This window comes from Ornithorhynchus anatinus, chromosome 4, assembly GCF_004115215.2.
Source record: "Ornithorhynchus anatinus isolate Pmale09 chromosome 4, mOrnAna1.pri.v4, whole genome shotgun sequence".
NCBI lineage: Eukaryota > Metazoa > Chordata > Mammalia > Monotremata > Ornithorhynchidae > Ornithorhynchus > Ornithorhynchus anatinus.
The window spans coordinates 76397601-76408583 of NC_041731.1; the positions used below are offsets into that span (position 1 = coordinate 76397601).

General features: G+C 52.2%; 1 long non-coding RNA gene across 1 annotated transcript; it reads left to right on the forward strand.

The window, feature by feature from the left end:
• The first annotated feature begins 5206 nt into the window (after positions 1–5206).
• On the forward strand, positions 5207–8508 carry LOC103168958. Its single transcript, XR_005659954.1, has 4 exons — positions 5207–5333; positions 5671–5745; positions 8135–8234; positions 8478–8508. It is a non-coding gene; the product is annotated as an uncharacterized LOC103168958 (long non-coding RNA).
• Positions 8509–10983: the final 2475 nt, after the last annotated feature.

Below are 10983 nucleotides of genomic sequence, written 5' to 3' on the forward strand. Positions count from 1 at the left end.
AGTCAGAAGCAGCGTGGCTCAGTGGAAAGAGCAGGGGCTTTGGAGTCAGGGTTCATGAGTTCGAATCCCAGCTCTGCCACTTGTCGGCTGTGTGACTGTGGGCGAGTCACTTAACTTCTCTGTGCCTCAGTTCCCTCATCTGTAAAATGGGGATTAAGACTGTGAGCCCCACGTGGGACAACCTGATTCCCCTATGTCTACCCCAGCGCTTAGAACGGTGCTCGGCACATAGTAAGCGCTTAACAAATACCAACATTATTATTATTCTCCATGCCTCGGTTCTCCCTCCTACTTAGACTGTGAGTCCCATCTAAAAGTACTACTACTGATAATGGTATCTGTTAAGCATTTACTATGTGCCAAGCGCCGTTCTAAGCCCTGGGGTCGATAGAAGGTAATCAGGTTGTCCCGCATGAGGCTCACAGTCTTCGTCCCCATTTTACAGATGAAGTCACTGAGGCCCGGAGAAGCGAAGCGGCTTGCCCGAAGTCCCACAGCTGACAAGTGGCGGAGGGGGGGATTAGAACCCACGACCTCCGACTCTGCTCTTTCCACCAAGCCACGGTGCGTCCGGGACTTCAACGTGCTCTCTCTACTTCAGCGCTCCGTACAATGTTTATCAAATACTAAGTGCCTAACAAGTACCAAAATTATTCTCATTATGATTATGGTTCCGCTGAGTCCAGAAAGGACTGAATCACCAAAGGAATGTTTCGGGGAAGACTATTCCCTGCGGCAGAGGTGATTTAGTAAATACCATACACTCTCGCCAGCAAATAACCCACCGACTTAATGATACGACTGTAGTTATTTTGCACTGGAATTTAAAATTTCCATCCACGTCCGGAGCCATAACTCAATAGCCATTTGTAGCTGCAGAATCTCTTCCAACATCCTTCTACTGTAAATCTGTCCATTTTCTCCATCGCTTCCTTCCATCCCTGGAGGAGACGGTATTTTCCGTGTGTTTTATCCTGGAGGCCTGATTGAACGTTTGAGCCGGAAAGGAAAGGCGACGTGGATACCGAGACACGTGGCAGTCGTCAGAAACCGGGGCGAAGACCTCTGCTCTGAGTGAAAGACCGTCGTTCGGGCCAGGGCGACATCCTTCGGTGGGTTTTAAATTCCCCAGACAGAATTGCAGACACTAATTCGAACGTGGAACAGTGGCTGCGTTTTTTCACTGGTTCCGAACCGTTTCTAGATTTCAATTCAGTCGATCACAAATGGTATCTATTGAGAGCTTAATATGTGCAGAACACTCTAATCGTAATAATGTTGGTATCTGTTAAGCGCTTACTATGTGCAGAGCACCGTTCTAAGCGCTGGGGTAGATTCAGGGTCATCAGGTTGTCCCACGTGAGGCTCACGGTCGTAACCCCCATTTTACAGATGAGGGAACTGAGGCCCGGAGAAGCGAAGTGACCCGCCCACAGTCACGCAGCTGACGAGTGGCAGAGCCGGGATTCGAACCCATGACCTTTTACTCCCAAGCCCCGGTTTTTTCCACCGAGCCACGCCGCTTCTCCACTGAGTGCTCGGTAGAGTACAGTTCAACAGCGCTGACAGACATTTACCACGTCCACAAGGAGCTTGCGGTCTAAAGGGGGAGACACATGTTGAAATAAATCATGGATCCGTACGTAAATACCGTAGAACCGAGGGTGGGGTGAATATCAGGTACTTCCACTGCGCGGGTTTCAAAAATAGCATATCCACGAGGAAGCTTTTTCTAGAAGCAGATGAACAGTAATAATGATCACTGTGGCATTTTGAGGCACTTACTATGTGCCCAGTACTGTCCGAAGAGCTCGGATAATAATAATGATGATGACGATGGCATCTGTTAAGCGATTACGACGGGCCCGGCACTTTTCTAAGCACTGGGGCAGGTACGAGGTGATCAGGCTGACCCACGTGCGGCTCACGGTCCTAATCCCCTTTTTACAGATGAGGGAACTGAGGCACAGAGAAGTGAAGTGACTCGAAGTTACACAGCATCAGGCCAAACACAGTTCTTGTCCCACACGGCCTCACGGTCTCATTAGGAGGGAGAACAGATATTGCCTCTCTATTTTACAATCAGTGATATTTATTGAGTGCTTACCGTGTGCAGAGCACTGGGAAGCAGCGTGGCTCGGTGGAGAGAGCCTGGGCTTCGGAGTCGGGGGTCATGGGTTCGAATCCCGGCTCCGCCGCTCGCCAGCTGCGTGACTTTGGGCGAGTCACTTCACGTCTCTGTGCCTCAGTTACCTCATCTGTAAAATGGGGATTAACCGTGAGCCCCACGTGGGACGCCCCGATTACCCGGTATCCACCCCAGCGCTTAGAACAGTGCTCTGCACATAGTAAGGGCTTAACTAATACCAACATCATTATTACTGTTATTATTAAGCACTAGGGAGGACACAGTGGAGTTGGTAGAAATGTTCCCTGCCCTCGAGGAGCTTACAGTCTAAAAATAATAATAATGTTGGTATTTGTCAAGCGCTTACCCTGTGCAGAGCACTGTTCCAAGCGCTGGGGTAGACACAAGGGAATCGGGTTGTCCCACGTGGGGCTCGCAGTCTTCATCCCCATTTTACAGATGAGGTCACTGAGGCACAGAGAAGTGACTCGCCCACAGTCACACAGCTGACGAGCGGCGGAGCCGGCGTTCGAACCCATGACCTCTGACTCCGAAGCCCGGCCTCTTTCCACTGAGCCACGCTGCTCGGAAACCGAAGGGCGTAGAAGTTGAGCGACTAGCCCGAGATCTCACGGCGGACACGCGGCCGAGCTGGGATCGCATCCCAAGTTCTCAGTACGGTGCTCTGCCCACAGCAAGCGCTCAATAAACGCCGTTGATCGATTGACTGAATGACTGATGGTCTCCGATTCCCACTCCGCTACTGCTACGCGTCCTGTCGTCGACGAATCAGCGGCGGGAAGGGGTCTCGGGAGATCAGCTGAAGACGCGCCGACTTAAAAGGCCCGTTGGCGATGGGATGCGGCTCTGGACGACAGCGCCGTTCAAGCGTCTGCAGAAGCGGCTAGGTGAACGTACGCCCCCGCGCTTGCTCCGCGAGCACCGAGATCCTCTTCTGACCAAGGCCGGAAGCGTGTCGGCGAGTGACCAAGTCCCGCTAGGGCTATCGTTCGTCCGTCCGGTCGTGTTTATCGAGCGCTTACTAGGTGCAGAGCACCGCACCGAGCGCCTGGGACGGACAATCCGGCAACAGATAGAGAGGATCCCTGCCCACCGACGGGCTCCCGGTCTAAAGACGCTCCACGGTTGGGACGCGGCCTCTACCTCTTGAGCGGGCGGTAATCCTACTACTCCACATTGTTTTATTCCCAACCTCCCAGTCAGCCCTAATTCATTCATTCAATCGTATTTATTGAGCGCCTACTGTTGCCGACTTGTTCATTCCAGGCGCTCGGTGCGGTGCTCTGCACCTAGTAAGCGCTCAGTAAATGCTATTGAATGAATGAATGAATGAAAGTACGACGCGGCAACTGACAGAGACAATCCCTACCCAACAACGGGCTCACGGTCCAGAGAGCGGGGAGACGGACAGCAACAACAACAACGGAACGGTTGCCAGACATCAGTAGCATCGATAGAATTCCGATCCCCGCTCCAGAAAGTTGCCCGCGACGACGGGCCCGCTCTCCGACTCTGACAAACCCGTGAAAGTGAATCCACGCCAGGTTTCTCACTGACATCCTCCTGCTCCCGGTGGTCGATCTGAAGCGTCCCCGCACGTCGGGTCTGGCGTTGGGACCTCTGTCTGACGTCCCGGCCGTCGGGGCCCGGGAAGAGCCGGGACTTGTGAGGGTAAACGACTCCGCGTTTTGGCGAGGGGCTATCCCCGGCCCCCGGCCCCTCTTGCCGCGGGACTCCGGGCTGAACGGGCCGTCGGGTAAACGGCCGCACCTCCTCGGTCCGTTCGAAGTCGGCGTGGTCGATCTAAGGGCGGGAGGGAGAGAGGGAGGAGCGTAAGGGCGGGTTTCGCTGGGCCAGGCGAGGCCCTGCTCTCTGAGGAAATGTCGGCGGGGTCCCAGAATCGGTCTGACAGCCAGAGAGACGGGGTTTATTGAGCGCCCGGAGCGGGCACCGTAGAGAGAACTTGAGAATGCTCCAGACTGAATTTGGGAAGAGTCAAAAGCTTTGCAGTGAGATTGAAGGTGGAACTTTCTGAGAGGAGCTATGTTGGAAACGGGGCCAGGTGCTGTGAATAGCAAATAGAGACAATCCCTACCCAACACCGGGCTCACCGGGTCTAGAAGGGTCGTCCGCTCAACTGTATATATTTTCATCACCCTATTTATTTTGTTAATGAAACGTACATGGCCTCGATTCTATTCAGTCGCCGTCGGCTTTTACGAGACGTTCTTCCCCTCGACTCTATTTATCGCCGTCGTTCCCGTCCGTCCGTCTCCCCCGGTCAGACCGTGAGCCCGTCAGACGGCAGGGACCGTCTCTATCTGTTGCCGACTTGTTCGTTCCAAGCGCTCAGTCCAGTGCTCTGCACATAGTGAGCGCTCAATAAATACTATTTAATGAATGAATGAATGAATGAATGAATGAATGGGAGACAGACAACAAAACAAAACGAGTAGACGGGCATCAATAGCATCAAAATAAATAGAATTACAGATATATATACAGATAGATATCTATCTATCTATCTATCTGTATATATATATATATACACACGCATACACTTGTCTGCTGTGTGACCTTGGGCAGTCACTAAACTCTGTGCCTCAGTTACCTCATCTGGAAAATGAGGATTGAGACTGTGAGCCCCACGTAGGACAAGGACCGTGTCCGACCCGATTTGCTTGTATCCACCCCAGCGCTTAGTATAGTCCCTGGCCCGAATAATAATAATGATAATAATGTTGGTATTTGTTAAGCGCTTACTATGTGCAGAGCAGCACTGTTCTAAGCGCTGGGGGAGATACAGGGTCATCGGGTCGTCCCACGTGAGGCTCTCGGTTAATCCCCATTTTACAGATAAGGTAACTGAGGCACAGAGAATAATAATAATGATAATAATGTTGGTATTTGTTAAGCGCTTACTATGTGCCGAGCACCGTTCTAAGCGCTGGGGTAGACATAGGGGAATCAGGTCGTCCCACGTGGGGCTCACAGTCTTAATCCCCATTTTACAGATGAGGGAACTGAGGCACAGAGAAGTGAAACGACTTGACCACAGTCACCCAGCCGACAAGTGGCAGAGCTGGGACTCGAACTCATGACCTCTGACTCCCAAGCCCGGGCTCTTTCCAGGATGGCAGCTCTGAAACGTGTTCAACCTTCATGCAACACGTTACGCATCACGGTATATAATAATCAGTACTATTATTATTATTATTATTATGACTACCGCGCTTCTTCGGCGCTTACTGTGTGCAGAGCACTCTTCAGACCCACCCCGCAATAGAATCGTTTGAAAACGTGACCGAATTGCAAATAGCTGTGTCGCGGGGCACTTACCTATCGTACATTCGGATCCTGTCCAAAACCTCTGGGAAAGTAATATGAAATTTCTTTTCGTGTTGTTTATCCTATTTATAAATGTCACTAGGCCGCTGTTTAATCTTTATTAGAGTAATCGGAGCATAAAAACCCAATATGAAATAAATGAGGAGTCGTAATAGGATGATGAATCTTTACAGGAGGATGGAGGCATAGAGGTTGTTCCACTGATTGCTGTGGTTTCGCAACTTCGTCAAGAGTTCGAAGGACTCAAGGTGAACGGCGGACTTCTTTAAAGCACCTTGTAGCTGAAAATACTTTCTAAACACCTCAGCCCTCCCTTTGAACTCTTCTCTCCTTTACAGTTTTTTTTTTTTTTATCATTTTAATGTCTGTCTGCTCTCTTGAAAATGGGTGCGAGACTTTTTCAATCAGTCGATCATTTTTATTGAGTGCGTACTGTACCGAATGCTAGGAAGAATATAATATGAGTTAATAATAATAATAATAATGTTGGTATCTGTTAAGCGCTTACTCTGCGCAGAGCACTGTTCTAAGCGCTGGGGTAGATAGAGGGTCATCGGGTTGTCCCACGTGAGGCTCACGATCTTCATCCCATTTTAAAGATGAGGGAACTGAGGCACCGAGAAGTGAAGCGACTTGCCCACAGTCACACAGCCGACAAGTGGCAGAGCCGGGATGCGAACTCCTGACCTCTGACTCCCAAGCCCGGGCTCTTTTCCACTGAGCCACGCTGCTTGGTAGACACGTTCCCTGCCCACAGCAAGCTTATGTTCCAGAGGGCTTTTTAAGCCCCGGATCGTAACTTCTTCCTCTGTTCCGGCACTGGGTTGTAGAAATACGATGAGGTCCTTGGACAGAATTCCACCGAAAGAGCCGCAATAAATGAAGCAGGAAAGGCACCATCAATTTTCAAATGACGTCTCCTCCCCAGTTCGATTCCCGGCTCCCTCTCCTCAGTGGCTCCAGGTGGACGAGCATCCGGGTCTCTCTGTCTTTCTCTGGGTTGTTCACGCTCAGAGCTTGGCGCGCCCAGGGCTCTGCACACCTCCAATAGCCCCCATCCTCAGCTGTGCGCACCCAGAGCTCTGCAGACTCCCACCCAAAGTTCTGCACCCTGGAATTCTCTGTACATGGACCTCTCCACACCTGGATCTCTGCACCCCTCCAATAATACCCCCCCTCAGCTGTGCGCACCCGGAGGTCTGCCGACTCCCACCCAAAGTTCTGCACCCCCGGAATTCTATGCATAAGGAGCGCTCCACACCTGGATCTCTACTCACCTGGGGCTCTGCACACCCAGAATAACACCCATCCTCAGCCGTGCGCACCCGGAGCTCTGGAAACTCCCACCCAAAGTTCTGCACCCCTGGAATTCTACGCACAAGGAGCGCTCCACACCTGGATCTCTACTCGCCCGAGGCCCTGCACACCCAGAATAACACCCATCCTCAGCTATGCACACCCAGAACTCTGCACACTCCCACCCAGAGTTCTGCACACCTAGAATAGCCCCCGTCCTCAGCTGTGCGCACCCAGAGCTCTGCAAACTCCTAGCCGAAGTTCTGCACATCTGGAATTCTACGTATATGGAAGTCTCTACACCTGGATCTCTACTCACCTGGGGCTCTGCGCACCCGGAATAACACCCACCCTCTGCTGTGCGCACCCAGAACTCCGCACACTCCCACCCGGAGTTCCGCACACCTAGAATACTATGTAAATGGAACGCTCCACACCTGGATCTCTATACACCTGGGGTTGCGCACACCGGAAAATCCGCACGCCCGGCCTCCTCTTTGGGGAAAAAGGGGCTAGCAGAGCTATTTTACTTAATAGTAATGTTGGTATTTGTTAAGCGCTTAGTATGTGCCGAGCACTGTTCTGAGCGCTGGGGTAGATTCAAGGTCATCGGGTTGTCCCACGTGAGGCTCACGGTCTTCATCCCCATTTTACAGATGAGGTAACTGAGGCACAGAGAAGTGAAGTGACTTGCCCACAGTCACACGGCTGACTTAAGCAGAGGGCACTGAAGACATCTCTCTACCTCCTCACGGGAAGCCACAGAGATAACCGGGGGCAACTTTCTTCAGGTCCTGCTCTCCTTAATCACACTTTCTCGTCCATAATTTCTGGATCGATGAAACAAAGATGGCACCTCTGTTCATCGGTATGTCATCAACAGTTATCACAGCACGTCGTGCTCCAGAGAATTGAAAATGCCCATCCCAACTGACCCCAGGTAGAATAATTGGTGAAAGGGCATTTTCCTAATTGGTCCCCATTAAGGAAAGGGGTGAGACGGGGGAGGGGCTCTCCGTGATTCTACGGATAAAAGAAGATGTGGAATGAAATTTCAAAAACGATCAGCTAGTGAGGCAGAGCAGGGACACATCAGGATACAAAATGTGCAGCTTCAACTTAGGAGGTGAAGTGGCCCAGTGATTAGAGCACAGGCCTGTGAGTCGGAGGGACCTGGATTCTAATCCCAGGTCCACCACTCATCTGCTGTGTGACTTTGTCTTAACTTCTTCTCTGTGCCTCAGTTACCTCCTCTGTGAAATGGGGGCAGGAACTGTACCCAACTAACCAGTGCTTAATACATAGTAAGCGCTTAACAGATACTATTTTTTTAAAAAAAAGCCGTCAACGCCGTTCGGATCCGGAGAAGGAAAGGGCTCTCCGAAAGCGGAGGTGGAACCGAGGGGCGAAGGCATGGAAAGAACTCCAACTGGCAGTCACGGTAAGACTGATTCAATCTTCCCCTTTCCCTCATCTCCTCACACCCCCCCTTCCCCTCCACCCCGGGATAAAAGTCAGTCGGTCGTATTCATTGAGTGCTTATGACGCGCAAAGCACAGTACTAATAATGTTGGTATTTGTTAAGCGCTTACTATGTGCAGAGCACCGTTCTAAGCGCTGGGATGGATACAGGGTCATCGGGTTGTCCCGCGTGAGGCTCACAGTCTTAATCCCCATTTTACAGATGAGGTAACTGAGGCACGGAGAAGTGAAGCGACTTGTCCGAAGTCATCACAGCTGACAAGTGGCGGAGCCGGGATTCGAACCCATGAACCCTGACTCCCAAGCCCGGGCTCTTTCCACTGAGCCACGCAGTACTGAGCTCTGAGGAGAGTACGATCTAACGATATAACAGACACATCCCCTGCCCACGGTGATCTCACGGTCTAGCGGGGACGAAAGCTATTAATGTCGATAAATAAGTGACAGATATGTACATCAGTGCCTTGGGGCTGGAAGGCGGGGGGATGAATAAAGGGAGCAAATCAGGCGGTGCAGAAAGGAGTCGAAGAAAAGGAAAAAGAGGGCTCGGTCAGGGAAGGCTCTTGGAGGAGATGTGCCTTCAATCAGGCTCTGAAGAGCGGGAGAGTGATAATAGCCCCTTTCGGCGTGAGCCACCTCTTCCCGCCTCTTCTTTCGGTGCTAGAATTAGCCCGATCCGACGCTGAAGGCAGAGGAAAAGTGATGTCTTGGAAATCTGGGGCCAAAGCAAAGAAGTCATTTTCCAGTCAGACAGTTTTCTGCCCAGAGGCCCCAGGAGGATCCCGGGATTGGTCTTGTCCATAAACAGCTCTAATCCTGACTCCAGTTCCTCTCATAAAGTTTCCTGGCCTGCTTGGTAGACTCTCAGGTAGAGGGATCGGATTGAAGTGAATTGGAACGGAGCCGGGGGGACGGATGTCTCCGGGAAGATCAGCCGTACTCTCTTTCCACTGCTAGCAAATTTCCCTTCCGGCAGCGGAATTCAGCTCTGCTGAAATCATTCCCCGGTATCCAGATTTTCCAGTGGATTTCCTGAACGCCCTCAGGGATCAGCACAGATGGCTCCCTTCTTTTACCTCCGTCTCTCATCACTGACACTGGGATCGATCATAATCTTCGCTGAGCATCCGCAGCGATGAGTGAAATCAATCGACGGTCCGTAAGGAGCACTTCATTCGTTCATTCATTCATTCATTCGGTAGTATTTATTGAGCGCTCACTATGTGCACAGCACCGTCCTAAGCGCCCGGAATAGACAATTCGGCAACAGATCGAGACAATCCCTGCCCAGTGACGGGCTCACGGTCTAAGTGGGAGACAGACAGCAGAGCAAAACGGAACGAAACGAGAACGAGACGACGTCATCGAGCTGAATCGAATCAAGGAGATATACGGCTTATTAACCAAATAAATAGGGTAATAAATAATATGTACAAATGAGCACAGTGCTGAGGGGAGGGGAAGGGGGAAGAGCAGAAGGTGGGGGGGAAGGGAGGGGAGCAGAGGAAAAGGGGGGTTCCGTCTGGGAAGGCCTCCTGGAGGAGGTGAGCTCTCAGGAGGGCTTTGAAGAGGGGAAGAGAGCTGGTTTGGCGGAGGTGAGGAGGGAGGGCGTTCCGGGTCAGAGGTAGGACACGGGTCGGGGGTCGACGGCGGGACAGGAACGAACGAGGCACAATGAGGAGGTTAGCGGCAGAGGAGCGGAGCCTGCGGGCTGGGCTGGAGAAGGAGAGAAGGGAGGTGAGGTAGGAGGGGGCAAGGTAGATGGAGAACTCTGCGGCCCAGAGTGAGCAGTTTTTGTTTCCTGTGGAGGTTGATGGGCAACCACAGGAGGGTTTTGAGGAGGAGAGTGACGGGCCCAGAGCGTTTCTGCAGGAAGATGAGCCGGGCAGCGGAACGAAGGATAGACTGGAGCGGGGAGAGACGGGAGGAAGGGAGATCGGAGAGGAGGCTGAAGCAATAATCCGGTCGGCGTATTATGAGAGCCCGTACCGGCACGACAGCAGTCTGGATCGAGAGGAAGGGCAGATCTTGGCGATTCTGTGAAGGTGAGACCGGCAGGCGTCGGCGACGGATCGGATGTGTGGGGTGAATGAGAGAGCGGAGTCCAGGACGACGCCAAAGTTGCGGGCCTGTGAGCCGGGGAGGATGGTGGCGCCGTCCACGGTGACGGGGAAGTCGGGGAGAGGACGGGGTTGGAGAGGGAAGACGAGGACCCTTCCACATTGCCCTAACTTGCTCCCTGTACTCAACCCCCCTCCCGGCCCCAAAGCACTTAAGCACATTTCTCTCATTTATTTATTTCTATTAATGTCCGTCCCCCTCTCTAGACCGTAAGCTCGGCGTGGGCGGGGAATGTGTCCGTCATGTGGTTCGCCGGACTCCCTCAAACATTTCGGACAGTGCTCTGCGTGCAGTAAACGCTCACTGCCCGACTGACCCATACTCTGTGTGCTCGGATGCGTGTGTCTTTGTGTATTTGCCGAGAGAGAGCGCGTTGACCTTTTCGGATCCACGCGCACCTACACAGATGCACACGTTCGTACGTGTCTGTGTTCTTCCGTGTACGAGGGAGGTGGAGTGTATTAACCCATTCAGATGTGCACCCCCCCCCCCACACACACCCTTAACACACTAGTTCATTCATTCATTCAATAGTATTTATTGAGCGCTTACTACGCGCGGAGCACTGTACGAAGCGCTCGGAACGG